This window comes from Cervus canadensis, chromosome 25 (assembly GCF_019320065.1).
Source record: "Cervus canadensis isolate Bull #8, Minnesota chromosome 25, ASM1932006v1, whole genome shotgun sequence".
In the NCBI taxonomy this organism is placed as follows: Eukaryota; Metazoa; Chordata; class Mammalia; order Artiodactyla; family Cervidae; genus Cervus; species Cervus canadensis.
In genome coordinates, this window is record NC_057410.1 from 6205019 (window position 1) to 6224880 (window position 19862).

Below are 19862 nucleotides of genomic sequence, written 5' to 3' on the forward strand. Positions count from 1 at the left end.
GTTCAATAGCCTTAGATCTTAATTATAAACTATGTTTTTGAACAATACCAAGAAAAATCAGATCTCGTCAGTGTAAAGCCTGTCCTTTGACTCATATTAAAAAGTTCCAAAAATAGGTTTCATATTTCAAGAGTGAAGACATTATGTCTAAGGGCTTTGAGCACCTTTTTAAGCATATAGGGATGCTAATATATATAATTTAATGCAATCTTTTACAATGAAAACAACCCAATCCAACTTTAAGTTTTTAATGAACAAATCAGCTGACTTTTTTGGTTTTTATGATACTCATGAGTTTCCTTCATATTCAATTACAGTCAAAGAATTTTAATTTTGTGAAATCATCTATGGTGGCAAGCATTTAAAAAAACTGTTTAACCCAGAAGGACTAAAATAAAATCAATACTTGAATGCATACTATCTGTACAAAATAGCGTTTAAAATTAGAACACCAGTAATTTTCAACATCACTGAAGCCAAGAACAATGATATCACAGTCAATAGTGTTTCTGAAGGTGAAAGAGTGAAGCAAATCTGGCTCATGATAAATTATGAAAATGGTAATTATGTGGATAAGACTACAAGGCTTTAAATTCCCTAATGAATGATGAGTCAAGTCACTGACAAGAGCAATCAAAATATATTCCATATGTGATTAACAACACTTAAATTTGACATTGACAAATATTATTTAATTTATACAACAGCAGAATCATAAGCACACGTAGTCTCTAAACCTCCAGGTTACAATAAATTGTAGAAAGAATGGAATATCGGTCAGCATGCTCATTTTGTTTTTTGTCTTTGATGTTTTTACTAGAATGCATTTATTTTTTTAATGCCAATATACCTTTCAGGTTAGAGATGGAAATTCCAAGTCAAAATAAACCCTCTTTCTCTCACACACACAGCCACACTGAACACAATTAGAATAAATGACAGTTCGTATAATACTTGCTCGCACATTGAAGCAACATACAAAAAGACATTCTATCAACATGAACGATTGATCATTGTCCTGTTAAATGTATTAAGTACCTGTTGGATGCCAGACACTGCGCTAAGCACCAGGAATCAATAGAAACATGTTTATGGTTCCGCCTCACAGAGCTTACAGTCTAACAGATTCAGGAAAATCAATTCACATCATTACTCAGCTACGAGCAAAGCTATTCAATGTCATAGAAACTTCGAAAGCACTTAAAGGAAACTGACTAAGATTTAATAGCATTAATCATACAACATGCAAGAAACCAAACCGCTTCCCTCTGACATGTCTAAATCTACTCTCGGATTGAAATTAACAAACCAAGAAGAAAACCTAAGAATTTCCAGGACATTGATAAAACTGGCAACAGAATTTTTTTTTTACTGGGCTTGTAACATGAGATCTAAGTCATCTCTCAGTTGAATCGAGTTACGCATCTGAGATACAACACCTCTGGCATTAGTAAAACTGGTTTAGAAAAAAAATAATTATAAAAAAGTCAAATACCCTAAATAATAAGTTATTATGCCTTCAATGTTGAAGAAATCACTTTTTTTGGAAAGCTATTTAGGATGAGCAGAGCAAAAAAGAAAAGGAGAGAGATTCACTTCAAAAGTTATAAGCACAATAAACACACACAGAAAACCGTCTTTTTCCAACTCCATCCTCCCACATATTCCTAATAACTACTTAAGTTGAACAAAAATCAAGACACTGTGGCCAAAATTGTGACATTTAAACTTAAAGAAAGCAATTACTGTTGAAATTACAAAAATGATTTGAGGATCTAAAACTGACTTCTATACTAGACTAGATCTGTGTTTAAGATAACGCCTTACTTATAAAATAAACTTATTTCTTCAAACGGTAGGAAATAAATGAAATTTTCATTAATATGTGAAGAAAAGGCAATCTCTGATATGTTTGGGGGGAAAAATATGTTCTCTAAATAGAAGACTAGAAAACTAAGCATAACGCTTATGAATTCTATGCTCAAATTAAAGAGCCTTGGAGAAAAGTGTTTGAAGTCGGTGGCCAAGTTTAGGCTGCTTACTACAAGGAGAAGCCTGTCAGAGAAGTAATAGTCGGAGCCTTTCTGCTTGCATGGATTGAAATGCAGGTGAAGAAGCTCTCTAAAACCTTGCAACTCCAGTGCCAGCAGCACTAGCCCCACACAAGAGCTTATCAGAAACGCAGTATCTCCAGGCCCCCCTGCAGAACCTACATTTTAGCAAAATGACCCCAGATGATTCGTGTGCATTTCCAACATTAAGAAGCACTGATCTAAAGGAAATGGTTTTACGAAACTATAGAGCTATTCCAGATACCTGGCATACACGTAAACTTCTGTATTCCCAGCACATCGCTTAAACCCTCCAAAGTACCACCAACATCAAGAGGAGTTCAGCATCAACGGTACAATGAGCCCATAATAAGAACACTAAAACGGGGGGTGAGGCTGAACCACTCGTTATGATCAGTCAGCTCTTCCAGCTAAGCCTTTTGCTGTCAACCACCCTGGCTCCAGATGCAATTGGGGTTGGAGGATTGTGGCTACCGACAACAGAAGGGCAGGCACACACATATCTCCCTAGCGAGCTGTCTTCACATATCCCTCTGTCAACAGTGACATACTCATGGCTCTTGGCCTGCATACAGCCTGCAGACATATCTGTTGGCCCACCCAGTGTTCCAAGTTTGAATGGTGTCATGTATAAATCTAAAACTTCCGCATTAAAAATTTTACACTTCTAAGTCCTCTTCTACAGTTCAGAAAATCTAGCAACACCAGGCCCACATTCTGGCGTGGCCACAAACAGAGGCAAGGCTCAGGTCTCCCATCCTGAATGTTGGCCAGAATCTCTACCATTCCCCACAGTCTCCCCAACACTGTAGCTGAAACTGGGTGTCTGTTGCCATTTGTCATCTTCCATTTGGCCAGCTTCACTGATTCACACTCCCAGCCAGACTCCTATGCACATTTGAATTTGCAACCCCTTTAAGAGTCTCCAGGGAGCATCATGTCACTGATCAAGTCATTCAGTCTATCTGAATTTCTTTCTTTCGTGTACATAAAACAGGAAAAGGAGTCATTGTTTGTGTTACACTGGTTTGAAAATCCATCTTTTGAGCTAGAATCAACCCACTTAACTACATATTATCTCACCTTAGATATATACTGTGATATTATTCTTCACAACTCATTCCAACTCAGATATTTTAACTATTTCTTTTTGGAACTATACTTCAGTTATAAACAAAAGAGCAGCTATAGCACAAATACATGGTTGAACCATTCCTCCAGATTCATTTCAAAACTTTAAGTATTATACTAAAATGGTAAATTCTGTATCTTTGTTTACTGAAATATCCCCAAGCACCTAGTGAGTGTTCAAGACATTGAATAGATCCATGAACTTTCCCAAGGATTATAAATTGTCAAAAGTTCACATGCAGATTTTTGAACGAAGGTATTTAATTATCAACAGGTATATGAAGATTATTCATTTGTTAACCTAGTTCTATTTGGGTTAATCAACCAAATAATTTTCTTTCAGTGACTCTGAAAACCAGCAGTAGAGAAGAGACATGTAACTCCAACAAAAACCTAAGACTCAAGGCCTGTTACAACTTGTTCTGCAACAAAACAGCATCATGCATACTAGGAAAAAATGGATAAACAGAATAAGCGTTAGTCTGATTCCATTTTGTGTCCCTTCATCTATAGTCTTTAGTCGTTATCATAAACATCATTAACATCATTACCATCCCAATCATATAGAACTGAACTTTGACAAACTGCTTACTGAAAAGCACTTCTGGAACATTTACTGGTGTTCCAGGAACTTTCTGTGCTAGCCATATCTTGACTTTCTAAATAAAGGCATACACTGCAACATTATTACACTTCCCACACCATGAAGCTTAATAGGTCAGGACACAGCAAAAAATACATTTTTAATTATCTTGAAAACTTGAATGAAGCAAATATATTGCTGAGAAACTGAGGCACAGAGAAGTAAAGTGATTTTCTTGTGGTTATGTGGTTATTTATTGGTAGAGCTACAAAAGAATTTCCAGAGCTCTCACCACGGTACCACACGGGCTTTATAAAAATCATTTTCAAAATGTATTTGCTAACCAAAATGCAAGCCAATGAATTTTAACCCCTCAACAAATAACGTGATGAGCAAATATATCTTCAAATAGCAAACTCTAAATTTTGACCCAGTTCTGGTATATTTATACACACACCAACAATCAATCTAAAAGAAGTTTGCAACAAATGCTAAATATGCTTCTTAGCAGGAAACTACTGTGATATAACATTTCAGGACCTAAAGCTAAGGGAAAAAAAAAAAAATTAGGCTAGAATTTTCCTTGAACTTAAAGCTGCCCAAAATGGGGCCTCTGTTTCCAGAGTCTGAGATTTCAATACCCTTGGCCTTTGGATTGCCTGCCTAAAAGGTAGATCACCTACCTCCTTTCTCCTTATATGCCATGAAAGAAAACTAAAGTTAGAACAGTTTCACTCAATTCAAGCCAACTTTCTGAAGAAAATACAAACCAAAGCAGGACCAGGTCACTGCTGCTGATACGTCTGATGGCCATTCTAAGGAAGAATTTACTGAACTCTTCAACACCAACAAGTTTGAGTATGCCATCCATCATAGGTAAAACTAAACTAAGAGGGAAACAGTAACAATAATTAGGTTTTCCACCTTAAATACTTTGGAACTGCCATAAACTAATACAAATTAAAAATACAAGTGTATATGTTGCTTTCCTCAAATGATCTGAATTGACCACTTCTGAATTCTTGACTGATCTGATCAGTCCCAAACTGGCTACATCAATGCACAAAGCTCTATTATTTGAGTAGACATAAGTTCTAGGGGTTTAAAGGGCTTGTTATCTTGAAGAACATATTCTAACAGTCTCAGTGTTCTATTACTAGACTGAGATTTTGTTATTACTATTCCTGTGACCACATAACCCTTTTGTAGTTGGCTGTTTTTGCTTACTCCAATCTATAAAGTCAAAAAAACATGAAGCCAGGATAATGCAGACTAGGATAAATAACACACGTTGCTTTTCTCATCTAGATGGTCTTTACCATAACAGAGCAGGAAAGGACAAGCATATGTTTTCTCCAATATTTAAGTACAATTCTCTTGCGGATCTCCAAGAAGAATGTTCAGAGTGAAAACTCAGTCAGAGCCAAATAAAACCAAAGCACAGCTTTTACACAAAAATAATTTTAAACGATCAGTTTTTTTGCACCAGAAATAATGTCTTCTCATAGCCCAGGTGATTCTGCTCAAAAATTTTAACTTTAAAGCACATATACACTTTTCAAAAAATCTTCTGTCACAGTGCCTACCATGGATATCTTCATGAATTCACTTATAAAGAGCTGTATAATCTGCTAGCTCCATAATCTGTTCTGTATTATTAAACTCAACAGAAAGCTCCATATGCAGCAACAGGAGGCCATAGGCAATTAACACTGCAAATGGTAAGGCTTAGAATCTTTGCATGACCTTTAAAGGTCAACACAGTTGCCCATTCTCATGCATGCAATTATACAGTGACTAGTTCATAGCAGGGAAAAAAACTCAAAAATATTTAGTAAAACAAACCTTGCATTCATCAAAAGCTACTTTGCACTCTCCAGGCTTTATATGAAGACTTAGCTTTATGTGGCTCAAGAAAAAAAAGAGCAAGGGAGACTTGTTGGGATGATTGTCCCCATTTTGTCAAAGTACTAAATTCAGCCTGCCACTATAATTGCTAAGAAGGCAGCATTATCACATTATCCAATCTCTGTCTCTGTAAAAAGTTTCCAAAATCTACTGTGTAAGAGGAGAACTATAAATATAAATGTAATTGAATAAGTATGTTTTGGCTATTGCTAGGGGAAAGGGAGATGTACCTTCTCTAACTGGCCATTCAGGGTAAATTATAAAATAATTACAGGAGCTATGGAGTAATTTAGGAGGCTAAAGGAAGTGATTAAAAGGACTTTATCAAATAAAAGCATATAAGCTCTGATTCCCTAGTTATATTATATACCCCATATGGATAATTATGAATAAAATGGAATCCTCTCCTCATAGCTTATATATTCATGTCTTATATGAATCCCAAGTAACCTGAAAGTCTTCTATTTTTTAAATGTTAATAAAAATCAACTGCATAAATTTTTCCCTAATTCCAGTCACTAGGTGGCCTACACTTATAGTAAAGTGTAAAATGTATAGGGTAAAACCCAACACATATATGCAGTACACACATTGGAAGTGGGTGGGTTTAGGAAATTCAACAAACTTGGAGTGTAATATCAATATGTTTCTGGAAATTTTATAGATACCATTTGAAACCTGAATAGCGTTTTCTCATGTAATGCACAGTTTGTGTTTTGACTGCAGAGGTACATATTTAATAAAGAGAATACAGATATATTCACTGTTTAAAATGTGTTGAGATTGCCAGTCATGGTGTCAATAAAAACATTCCAAAGAGCCCTTACATAGAGGACAAAACTGATTTTTTTTTGCATTTTTAGCCTAATGAATAAAAATATCTCCAAAAGAAAGAACTGAAGAGAAAAAATATCGCCTGCAACAGTGGCTCAAAGATTAAAGCTCAATTATAAGCAACCTTGTTAAATGACAGTTACGGTTGCACTATAGGTCAAATCATGTAAAAGAGTGAAATATTAGGTACTTTAAAAATGTAGACCTTTTTTTAAAGGCTTTCTCTCCTCTTCAATACACGGTTCCCGTTAAATGCATATGTGTGTATGCACATACATATATAAACATATAGAAGTAGAGATTAGAGTCATATTGCCAGAAAAAAGTATTTAAGTACCATTTTTCTTCACATTCCAATTAAGTCTAACCATTCCTCTTAAAATTTCTGTCAAGAGTGAGGAGAAGACAAAAACTGTTAGCTATATATTATTGACAAGGTCACTGACTCATTGTGCCAAATGAACAGAATCAGACTTTCTAAAAATTACCAGTGGTCAATGACAACTTAAAAACCAAAACCAACTCCTAGGTCGCTATTTGCGGGGCCTGACTTTCCCTCACCCCTATTTCAGACTGCATTCTAAACCTAAAGTAAGACTGTTCTCTAAAAAGACTCATTGTGAGAATATATTCCTCTTTCAGTGGTACAGTTCCATGTGCTCCAAGTAGTTCAAAATAAATCAAAGAATTTTCAAACAAAATGGCAAATTCACTGTATTACCTGGCATTAAAATCAATGGTTCATAAACAATATATATCTCATGAAACACTGTGCAGGTATGTGGACCAGATACGAGGTTGATGCAGCTGATTTGGCCTTCATATCTAGAAACACTGTGTTAATGCATTTCTTTCTCTTTGTTTTGATGGAGCCCTACAAATAACAGGTTGATGAACTGCATTTGTAAATGTCAGGTATAGATCAAAGGGGGCTGCGTTAGATGCTTATTTTACTTCAACTTATGGTTTTTCACCTAGAAAACAAAACTGCATTGCACAGTCAAGTTCCTTATTTTTACTTGAATCTTCAACGAGCAAAACAGCTGCAGAATAATGTGACTTAATGAGGCATCCCTAATAAAATACTGGAGAAGTAAAAGCAGGGGCACTGAACTGTTTGCACTCTGGTTGTTTCATCGTCTCAAATATATTAGAAATAAAGTGAAGACACTTTAGAACATTCCTAGTTTGGGACATGTGTTAGAGAGGCAAACGCCCATCAGCTTGCTGCCACAGCTGAACTTAGGCAGAATCGGACAGTACCTTTGATCAAAGCTCATGATTTAAAAAAAAAAAAAAAAAGCCTGGAAAATGCTAGAGAGGCACATATTAGCCTATCTATATAGGATAATCCATACTTGCAACTAGTGATGAATCAACCCTAAAATGCACTTTCAACATTTCAATACTCAAAAACACTTGGTAAAAGAATCAAAATTAAAATACTATATTGAAGATACAGAATCCAGGACCACTAGAACTTCGATACTATACAAAACAACTTCCATAAAACCTATCACTCCCTAAGCTTCATCACTTCATAAATTTTTAAAAAGGAAAAGTGGCCATGTCTAAAAACAGATCTTTTTACAGCTGTGTTATCACATTTTATAACTTGGTGTTTAGTAAATACTATAATGCAGTCTTCAAGCAATACGTACCTTTCTTGACATAGATCCATGGGATCTCAATGAATCTTCACTCTCCAATCTGTCACTTAAAATAGCTAATACTTTTCAGCTTCAAAAGCACACAAACTCAGTAACCCTAGGTTCCTTTTTAGCACAACTTATAGCACTATAGGTGTTTGCTTTTATGCCAAGTTTTTGGTTCTTCCTTAAGAGACGTACATCATAGCACTATATATAAATATGTAAGTTCAAGCACCCTAAACTATAAAACTGTGTTAAAGGCAAGAATCAAGATTCCAGTCTCAAAAAAAGAAAAAAACCCTAACTTGAAAAAAGCAACCTACTGAAACTGTGTTCTGCCTCTTAAAAGTCACTGTATCTAAGAAGTCAGTTGGCAGCATGACACTGTTCTCATAGTATTATATCTATAAATAATGTAACCCAATTTTTTTCATTGAAAGTTAAGAAAATGAAAATAAAATAAACTCCAGTGTGGTTAGTAATGGCCTTTCAATGGCTACTGATGACTTTAAAAATTAGCATTCTACAAAGGTCAGTATGCAAACAACTGACCCAGGAGGAGATCCAAAACAGGATAAAGTAGGAAGAGAGAAGATTAAATGTGTCTGATCATTTTTAATCATCTTAGGTGCGAGATATGAAACTGTAAACTAGTCTGAGAGTACATGTGCAAACATGGGAAGGCTGGAATAAATACAGATAATCTTAATGCCTGGTTTTTAAAGGGCTTAGAAGTGCTTTCAGGCTCCTCTGCTAGTTATTGTCATTTAGCACTTCACACAGAAATCTTAAATTAATTACTCATTTGTCTTAACTTACACTGCCTAATAGATCAGTTTTAAAGTGTTAATTGATAACAGTCTGAATGCTGATGTCTCAAGCAATCTAGTTGGGGAAGACAGGAATCAGATAATTATCATGCAGTCAATAGTCATTAAAATTCATCCTGTCATGAGTAAAAGGCCCTTAAACACCGGCTGCTTTGGGGTTACTTTTCAGAGCAAAGGTTGCATACAGGTTTGGCTTTGTTTTTTCAAGAACAGCGCTTGCAAAATTCAAGACGGTATTTAACACTCTCAAAAAGATTCTTTTCTGTCTTATGGTCGCAAGCCCAGCTCACCCAGCACCCGGTGAAGAGAGGCTAGCTAGTGACTCTAGCGACTACACCTGTGATTCCACAGCTCCAGGCAACTGTTCAACACTTGCTCAGGAAGTAGGATACTGACTCACCGAGTCGGAAAGCTTCGCACCTATTCAGGGGCTCTCAAGCACCGCCAGTTCGTCCTTTTTATGTGGAGACTAGATAGCTCAACCTGCAGTTCTAGGGGAAAGAGGGCGATGGACCTCAAACTTTGCTTTGCAAAGGCAGTTTCTGGAAATAACACTGACAGTGGCCTAAAAGAAAACACTTCTTGGTGGAACCTGGCCTTTTGCAATGGAAGAGGGAAGGGCCAGGCAAGCAGTGAGTCAGAAAAACCGTGTAGTATTAGCAAGATTGTGGGGACATCCATCCGGAAAGAAATGAAAAACCGTTAGTTTCTCGAAGCTGTGTGTGTGTGTGTGTGTGTTTCCTGAACGCTGTTCCTAAAATGATCCTTGTCCTAAACCTCTCCCGTAGTATCCTTTACTAGATCTTTATCTCAGTAGTACAAAGCGTCTGCTACCAAATCTAAGTACAGCCTTTACGGAGACAAGGCGCCAGAACTTATCCAGATGATTCTTGATGAAAACAGTCAGAGGTGGAGAAAGCAATCGCCTCATTGAAACACCCACCTTCTGCAGACAGGCCCGAGAAATAATCAGAAGTAGACAGAAAGTGGGGATTTCGGAAAGACGACCTGGCATGCTACTGATGTCAGGGTCCCTTATACGCGACTCCCAGCTTCTTATTAGGAGTCCAAAATGATTACCAACCGAGACTGGTCAGGTAGAGGGATGGAATTCAGACCCACTTCAGTCCTCGGCCGGGTGGCTCTCTGTGTTAGGAGAAATGGGGCAGAGAAGAGAGCGAAGAGAGGAAGGGCAAAGCTCTCGGAGCCTCCTCCGCTTGCTCTGACCCCCTCGGCGTTCCTCTACTCCCGCCCCTAGCCGGGCCGCCCAACTAGCATCTGCCATCACCCCCTCGCTGCCCCCGGGCGAGCTCCCCACAGCCCCAGACCCCCAGGTCCTCCGGCTGCCGCGCGAGCCCCCAGCGCCGGCGGGAGGCGCGGCCGGCACCTACCTGCAGCCCGGCTTCCTGGTGGCGGCAACACCTAGCGATGCTCCTGCTGCTTCCGCGGACCCGCGCCAGTCTTATCGCTCTCGCATCGCTTCCGAGATGCCAATCCGCCGTTACCGTTCTGGGGCATAGGGAACCGAAGTCTGGAGGTGTGTGCTAGCGGAGGGCGTGTGAGTGTGGCCCCGAGCGTGCGTGTGTGTGTGTGTGTGTGTGCGCGCGCGCGCGCGCGTGTTTCCTCCTCCGATAGCAAAAGAGGGTTCAGGAATCTCTTGCCATCCAAACTGGAATCCCCTTAAAGTGGGCGGAAGCTGATGTGCGGGGAGCCTCGGCTCTTTCCTCCTCTCGTTTTTCTCGAGTCAAAGTAACCAAAAGATTTGTGGACTGGGGGAGACCCGAAGTGCCCAGGCCTCGCCGGCGCCCGCGGTCGCCCGCGGTCCTCGCCGGATGCGCGCGGTGCGCTCAGCTCCTCACACTGCGAGAATGAAGGCGGTCTCGCAGCAATCGCCGCTCTTCATCCCTGATTTGTGTGCGTTTAAAACGCCGAGTAACGACTTTTCCTCCCGCTGCACGTCGCCTCACACGGATACACACGCACACATCCTCAGTGCCTTGTCTCCCGCCCTCCCTTTTGCTCTCTGGGGAAAGGCAATTGGACGGAACAGTTCACCTTCAGGAAAGCCGCCTCCGCCGCGTACTTCTCCAGTTCCCCGGCTCTCGCAGGTCCCGGGTCCCCGGCGGGCGACAGCGGCTGGGGAGGTTCGGGGCAGGACGGAGGAGAGGCTCCGAGCTCGCTGTCCTCCGCCCTCAAGACGCTGGAGTTGCTCGGTGCAGGCAGGCGCTAGTGTTCCGGCTTTGAGCAGATAGGTCTCGGCTGATGCCGGTTCCGAGACTTGGCGCCAAGTCCACTTAACAGCAACTCCTAGCCAGCTGCAGCCCCTCGATCCCGCGTCGAAGTGCTGCGGGCAGAGCCCCACGCAGCCCAGCCGCTGCTCGTCTAGGCATCATGGGCTGGATGGGGGGGAAGCGCCGCTGTCCCCCTGTCCCCGTACGCTGGCGCGGTCACCACCGAGAAGGTGCGAGCTCCGACATCGAACACCAGCGAGCAGGTGCTGTCTGTGCCAATTCGCTAAAGAACGGGAGAGAGATGAGGCGGGGGGGACGGCGGAGGAAACAAATCAGACCCCCGGAATAAAAGGAAGCTGTTTAGTAACCGAAGCCTCCTCTCCGCCTCGCACCCTAGGTGCTGCACTGTCAAAAACACACTAGTGGGTGCCTTTTAGAAAGTCACCGTAGAGGACAGAATCCCCCGTCCCACCCAGACCCCTTTTTCCACCCAGCCTGGAGCCCAGGGAGCTCGGGACGACTGGCTTCCCTGTGTGGCGCAGGGAGAACGCAGGGAGAAAACACCTGCCAACACTCCAGGTTGAGTTAAGCTAGAAAATGCGAGGGCAGGACCAGGCGGCGCCGCCTCCCTCCATCTCTCTTCCCAATAGCCACCTCTGTTCAGCAGCCGCACCTGCTTCTGAGAGCGAACTGCGGTCTTGTAGAAAAAGAAAGCGGCAATAAAAGATGAGGGCAGCGGTTGGTAGAAAAGCTGGACTATGTCTCCCTCTAGAGGGAGGTCCGGGTTAGTACGCTTTACAGGCTGTAACTTGACAGGGACTTGAATTTTTCCACGAAGAAAAAGAAGACTTTTTTCTTCAGAGACTTTTTTTGGTTTTACAAATCCCAACCTTTAATTTATTTATAGACAGGATTTGTGCCGAAGGCCTCGTTAAGTAGTGTCCTTGATAAAGGAACCTTACAGTCTTTACAGAAATTTAACAGCAAGACGCTGAAAGGTCATGTCCTTACAGGTTTGGTCCATTTGGGTGCCGACTTAAACAGTAGGCATAAGGGTTCGAATGAAGAGTCTTCTAAGGTTCAATTTGACTAAGTTTGGCCATGAGCAAAACTTTAATCTAGTGACTAGAGGATTATGCAAAAATTAATAAGTATGAATAATGAATTTGGAAAATCTAAAACAAAGAAATGACCCTGATGGATCCAGGAAATCTTACAAACCCCTTATATCTAGGGATAACTCACAGATCTTGCTTTGGAGCCAATATCCATACCTTATTTAACTAAACTAATCATTGTCAAGGTGACTAAATTCCTTCCAGCTCTGAAGTTTTGTGCTTTTATAGCTCTAACACACTAAAACCACTGACAGACTGCCACATACTCCTTTCATCAGTTATAAATATAAGTAATACTGGTTGCCACATTTACAAAGAAATGTGGAACATAGTTTCACTTTTTAGCTATCTTAAATTGTACTAGGCTGGGGTGATCGTTTAATAAGTAGTGTTACCAAGCCAAAACTTGGGTCCACTCACCCTTGGGCAGTAAAGCCGATCTCCTGACAGTCGGTTGTGGTAAGGGAAAATGCAGTGATTATTGTGGGCATCAGACAAGGAGTTCTGGGTTTTTTTGGGGCAACAGCATTGGCACTCCTTGTCTGGCTCCAACAATAAACATTGCTCTTTCCTTCACCACAACCCAGAGTCTGTAGATTGGCTTTGCTAAACCAGAGGAAGTGGACACAAGTTTGATTCAGTAAGATAGTGTCACAGATGTTACAATGTTTTGTTACTTTGGTCAAGTTAAAGCTAGGGCCCATCTGTCACATTAATATTTAGATTTTGTGAACTATTTGAAAGTTTTAATTCAAAATATTTCTGTATGATACATGAAACTATATAACAAAAAAGAAGCAGACGCACAGATACAGAGAACAAACTAGTGGTTATCAGTAAGGGGAGGAGAGGGGCCGTATGGGGCTGAGGGAAAGAGGTACAAAGTACTGGGTCTAAAACAGGCTCAACGATGTGTTGTACGACACCAAGAATACACCCAATGTGCACGTTTGCTCAGTCACTCAGTCATGGCCAACTCTTTGTGACTCCATGGGCTGAGGCCCTCCAGGCTCCTCTGTCCATGGGATCCTCTAAGCAAGAATTCTGGAGTGGGCTGCCATGCCCTTCTCCAGGGGATCTTTCCAAGCCAAGGCTTGAACCCATGTCTCTTACATCTCCTGCATTGGCATGCAGGTTCTTTACCACTAGCACCACCTGGGAAACCATAAGAATACAGGCAATAGTTTGTAATAACTATTACAAAAGTTATAATGTAACCTTTAAAAATGTATAAAATGAAAAGTATAAAAAAATGTATAAAATGTATACATTTTATAAAGTTGTATAAAAATTGTATAAAAATGAAAAAATGTATAAAATGAAAAGTAACCTTTAAAAAATGTATAAAAATTTTTAAGTAAGTAGTAAAAATAAGCAGGAAAACAAAAATTCCATTTAAAAATTATTTTTAAATGTATTCAAGTTTTTATTAAACTCCTTTCCATTTACTCTGAATTTTTGGAGTAGTTCTATTTTAATGCGATAATTAATTTAGTTTAGGGTTAAAGAAAGAAAAGAATTTATTTAAAAAAATAGCTTAGACTAATTGAAGTCATTTGAAACAAGGAGCGAATGCTTTTAAAGCCGAATTCAGCTTTCTAATTGCGGTTTCCTGGACACTTTGGGTGACGTACGTGTCTGGTGAGTTTACTGTCCACTCTACAGCGTTGCTTACAGGTTTTTCTATGATGCTGTGCTGTAGAATACTGTCATAGTTGCTATTTGCTGGTACAGTGTAGTTTTTACCCTTTCATTTGAGTAATAGCATGACACATGTGTGCTCAGTCATGTACTTTGTAATCCCATGGCCTGTAGCCCGCCAGGCTCCTCTGTCCACGGAATTTTCCAGGCAAGTGGACTGCTGTTTCCCTCTCCAGGCCATCTTCCCGACCCAGGGTTGGAACCCGTGTCTTCTGTGTCCGCATTGGCAGGCGGATTTCAGCAATGTTACGTAGTAGGATGGAATCCAAGCAGGAATGACTACCTGGGCTCTGTGCTGGGAGGAATAGCAGTTCACAAAATCATTTTAGAACACTGGCTTTCCTTTCTTACAAGAAATATAAAGCATACTTTATAATCCCTCTAGCTTTTAATTCAGTAGCTCTCAGTGACTACAGGAAAATCTATCATTTTTTCATATTGCTAAATTTGTATTTTATTGTTAAAATGTATGCCATTTCATCCTATTTTCAATATTAAACCCATATGTTTTTACAAAAATGTAGAAAAGAAGTTCATAAAGAGAACAAATGTATAAATTAATTACAAAAATAATAGAATTTTCTTATCCAAACTCATAATTCTATAATAGCCTTTGTACTTTTTGTAACTATCTAGATAATTTCTGATGATTTTTAGGTCAAGGTTTTCCTATTTCCAGCACCTCCTAGGCTTTGAAATCAAGTATTTTGTTTTCCCTCTGAAACAAAGCAGCAAATATGTCCCAGTTTAATAGAAATCTTGAGATGATATTTGCAGAGTACGTAGGCTCTGCCCTGTGTGGGGTATGGAGGCACATGGAACAAACCGCTCCAAAAGTTAGTGGCTTAAAGAACAAGTATTTATTTAGTTCACATTTCTGTGGGATTGGCAATTGGAGTTGAGTGCATCTAGGCTCCGGAGAAGGCAATGGCACCCCACTCCAGTACTCTTGCCTGGAAAATCCCACGGACAGAGGAGCCTGGTAGGCTGCAGTCCATGGGGTCGTGAAGAGTTGGACACAACTGAACGACTTCACTTTCACTTTTCACTTTCATGCATTGGAGAAGGAAATGGCAACCCACTCCAGTGTTCTTGCCTGGAGAATCCCAGGGACGGGGGAGCCTGGTGGGCTGCCGTCTATGGGGTTGCACAGGGTTGGACACGACCGAAGCGACTTAGCAGCAGCAGCAGCAGCATCTAGGCTCAGCTGGGCAGTTCCTCTGGACTCAGCTGAGCTTACTCTTGTGCCTATAGTCAACCAGCAGTATAGTGCCTCACTCCATCGACTGACCACAGCCTGGAGTATTGGAGAGTAAATAAGCTGCTTGTCCCTTATCATCTAACGTGGTGGCAATCACAGGCTTCTGAAAGTAGCAATAGGGGAAGCCTCGATACCCAGCACTTTCCAAATCTCTGCCCACGTGTTTGCCACAGTCCCCTTGGCTAGGTCGTTTCATTAGGCCAGCCAGATCCAAGGGGCGAAGAAGGACTCCATCTCTTAATGGGTAGAACTACAAAAACACTTTAAAGAGGGGGGGGGAAGCTTTTGTGTTCAATTATTCAATCTAGTACAATAGCTATCCCAGAAAGCTAGCATCTTGCACAGGAGTTTAATCCAGCAGATGTATTGTGGACTGACTTGTCCACAGCAGAGTATTCCCATTATAGATTAAAGGACACCTGTCTTGGGTATGAACAAGAAGTTTGCCTGGATTATGGAGTCCCTGGACTGTTCCCATGATCATTTTGAAAGATACAGTCCATTCAACAGCTTTCACCAATACATTGGAACATGTTTCTATGATTCTTTGCCTCACTAGAAAGCACAAATTTCCCAAGATTTGATATACTTTCCACATGAGCCATTGAATTAATCTCAAGGCTTTAATTTATAATTCAGATTTATCAACAGTATTATAAAAATCTAACTGGTTAAACTAGAAATCACTAGCAACTTTTTTATGTCAGAGATTATGTCATCTTTGGTACATGGACGTAACAGCATCAATTCTGGTTATTTAGAGGCTTTATTTGTTTAGTTCCTGATTTTTTTTTTTTACCATACTGCAAAGAATGAGATGAGTAATAGCTGTTATAATGGCATTCCAAATGCAGTTGGTTGAAATGCACTGTATCTGTATACAATCTACCTGGTTAATTCCAACTCACTCATTATGGCCCAGGACAAGGGTTATCTCCTCCAAAAAATCATTCATAATTCCCTTAATCCACTGTATTAACTTGTTTCTCCTATGTACTCCCAAACACCTGATAGTTCCTTCTATCGTGACACTTACCACAATATGTTGTAATTGAGTCATTTTTAATAGATTACCCTAACCTGTGTGTTAGACTATATGCTCTTGAAGGTACACAGTCATGTTCATTCTTGTTTCATTTACCAAAGCTACAGTCATGAATGGATGAGCAACCGATCTCAATTCACAAAATTGTGGAACAATATATGGTCACATTTATTTTCATATTCAATAATAATGACTTTAGGCCTCCATCTTGCTAATCACAGGTATTACATTCATCTAGGCACTAGAGTCCAAGTAGCTACTGGCAATCTTGAAAAATGTTGACATGGTTTATAAAATTAGTCTTCTTTATTACAGCAACCACACACACACACACACACCAGAGACAGGAACTCAGACACATTCCTGAAGGTCTCTCTTGTCCTGCTGACCTACAGAGGCCCACCTGCTTGTTTCTATTTCCTGCCCTCAGCTGCCTCTATGCACCCTTTAGCAGTAAGCCCCACTTTAGAATAGTAACAGAAGTTCACTTTCCTCCAACAGCTGAGCTGCAGTGGTTCCTAGAGTACAGAGAAAGTTTCACTTCCCACAATGTTATAGTCAGGCCAAGGTCAAAAAAAAAAAAAAAAAAAATAGCCCTAGACCCTAAAAGACCCATCTCTTGGTGAGCAACTTGTTTCAGTTACAAGCACATAGACAGTTTCCTCAAAATGTGCCCACATTGCCAGAGTAGCTAGGTAAGCAAGAGAACTGGTATCGGCTTCATGCTGCCCCCAGCAGGAGCCCTTCCCTATGACACTTTACATACTGTGTTGATCCTCATTCCTTGTGAACCTGAGGTCGGCCACAGGGAGGGATGACATAAGATGGACAATCTTGTCTCACTCCTTGGCCAGTTGCTTGCTGAGATGCAGAGACCAGACTGACAAAGAACCCTTAGGAGAATCTAAAATTTGTTTCCCAGTAGTGTTGGGGAAAATGTGAAATTAGAGAAAAGTACCTCTTTCTTGTCTGAAAAATTCTAAAGATAGGAGGCTAGATGAAGGGACCAAAAACCGCAGACTGGAAAAAAAAAAAAAAAAAGACATCAGATAGTTAAGAGGCAAATCCCATCATTTCACGGGCCAAATATCAATACATATTAGTTCCACAGACCAAGCAGGTGTCCCAGGTGTCCCACAAGGCACCTGAGACATCAAAGCAATGGGAGAAAAAACCATTTTTTGACTGCACTTAATTTGTATCCATTCTGTTTATTAATGGGCTGAACATTGGATCCTATGAATACTGGCCTTTGGGACCTGTTAGTCATATAGTATTTAGTTGGCCGAAAAGTTCTTTTGGGTTTTTCATGCCATCTTATAGAAAAACCCAAACAAACTTTTTGACCCATGCAGTATAAGGCAGCAAGAAACTATTTACATAGACCACTTGCTGGTGGAAAGAAGCTATAGTATCATAGTAGGCAGGAGGTCTCATGATTTCTCGAACTAAGAAGGAAGCAAGTAAGTAGCTATAAAATCATTATGAACAGCTAGCATGGGGTTAGGCTTAGGCAGAGACTGACAAGATCCACATCTGTGAGAAATTAATGGTCCATGTAATGAACACACCAGTCTCAGCAGTATATGTTAGAGGGCTGGATCATCAGGATTTAGAGTGTTGTCTTACTAAACTGCTCCCTTCCTCCATTAGAAATTAAAATCTCTTTGGGTTTGAGGTAGGAAGTCTAGGGTCTTTAACAACTTTACCTCATTTAAGTCATTGGCTGTCTTCATTCATGTGATTTTCATAAATGACGAAGATTTGGTTGTCCTTCGGTCTACACCTGAAGTGTGATACGCAGCCTTCTGCCAATGCTAGCAGCTCCAGATCATCTGCCCTTGACTTTATCACGCCCATAGTAATCACGGACAACCAGTGTTTCTTCCAGTCCTCGCTCTTCCTGCCCGGTTCACTGGATTAACTGGGCTGCTTTTGGTCTCCACTCCCTTTCTTCCCTCCTGCCTCCCTCCCTTTCCCACCCTGCAAGGTTGTGGAAGCAGACAGACCCTCACTTTATCATGGAACAAAAGATATCACACAGCAAAGGTACAAGCCAAGATGAAAGTCAGGTTTCAGCACCATGCTTAAGGGCCTGGTCCTCCTAGTCTTCAGCTCAGAATCCCATTTCCCTGGATTATTTGCCAACGAGTTATTAATAACCCATAGTTTTCATCCACAGAATGTGGCTAAGTATAGGGGGAAAGGCGTGCTAAATCCACTGAACTGATTGACCACGTATCAAAGATTGTTTTTACTGAAACTAAGTAGAGGACAAGGTTTACAAGTTTTTATTCAGAAAATGGGAAACAAAAGAAAGAAAACTAACATATTTCTTCTCATAATAGTTTTATTAATCAGATATCTTATGTTAGGGCTTCTAAACTAAGGCTCGGAGATTAAGTAAATTGCCCAACAATTCAGGTAAAAAGTGAGAGCAGCCAGAATTGCAATTAGATCTGACTCCAGAGCATAAATAAGAACTTGTGCCACTTAGTCCATTGTTCTTTTTACTCCACATATTGTTCTGGTTTAATCATTTCCAGAAAGCTCGAACTCAAACCCTGAAATTCCTCCATTCGAACTCTGGATTTCCATACAAAATTTCCTCCCATTTCTAGTATAGCAATGATGACAGCATAACAAGGATGACAGTATGGTTTCTGTCATCCAACATGATCAAAACGTTGCCTGCACAGATTTAAGACAGTTTCAAGAATCTTCCATGTGTATTTCAGCCACCCAGTGTCAAAACAGAGCAACTGCAGGCAAGCGCTGAGGTCTCTACAGTATACACTGTCTGCTTTACAGCAACAAAAATAAATCCTGACAAAAGTTCTAAAGTCTTTCAAAGGCAAAGCTTGTACATTTAGAAGATAATCCCACAACAGAGAGAAGCCAGTGAAAATGAGAAGCCAAAAATTTTAAGTGAAGGATTTAAGTAGTATCAACAAAGATGTGCCTGTTACAAAGTCCTAGAAGAAATAAAGGAGTAAAAGGAAACGAGATAATAAAATTTAATTGTATGAAAAGAATCAGTCAAAATTAAGAGGAGATAAATTTAGTTTTTAACACATTTTTAACATACGTTAATGTATAGGTTCATCAGACAGCATAATGAGCCATAAAAACTAGTGAGTGGAATTGCCAATGTTGGAGGTATTCAACAAAATCTAGATTGGACTGGTAGCGCTCAACATTTTGATTAGTTTTCATATGTGGGACAGAAAGTATTTTCATAAATGTACCAGGACTATTCAAAATCCCTTTTTCATACAATTTCATTTGTTCGTTTTTGGCTGTGCTGGGTCTTTGTTTCTGCACTTGGGATTTCGGTAGTTGCTGAGATCGGGGCAACTCTTCATTGCGGTGCAAGGGTTTCTCATTGCGGGGGCTTCTCTTGTTGCCGAGCACAGGCTCTAGGGCACACAGCCTTCAGTAGCTGCAGAGCAGGAAGCTCTTTAATTTTGGTTCCCAGGTTCTAGAGTGCAGTAGT

The 19862-nt window shown here is 40.2% G+C and overlaps 1 protein-coding gene across 1 annotated transcript in view; it reads right to left on the minus strand.

Annotated features, from left to right (window-relative positions):
• TAFA2 (TAFA chemokine like family member 2) overlaps window positions 1-11273 on the minus strand; it is a 562584-nt gene extending 551311 nt beyond the window's left edge. Inside the window, exon 1 of the mRNA XM_043446955.1 lies at window positions 10402-11273. The gene's annotated coding sequence lies outside the window, so the exon portion shown is untranslated. The remainder of the gene's footprint in view (window positions 1-10401) is intronic.
• Window positions 11274-19862: the final 8589 nt, after the last annotated feature.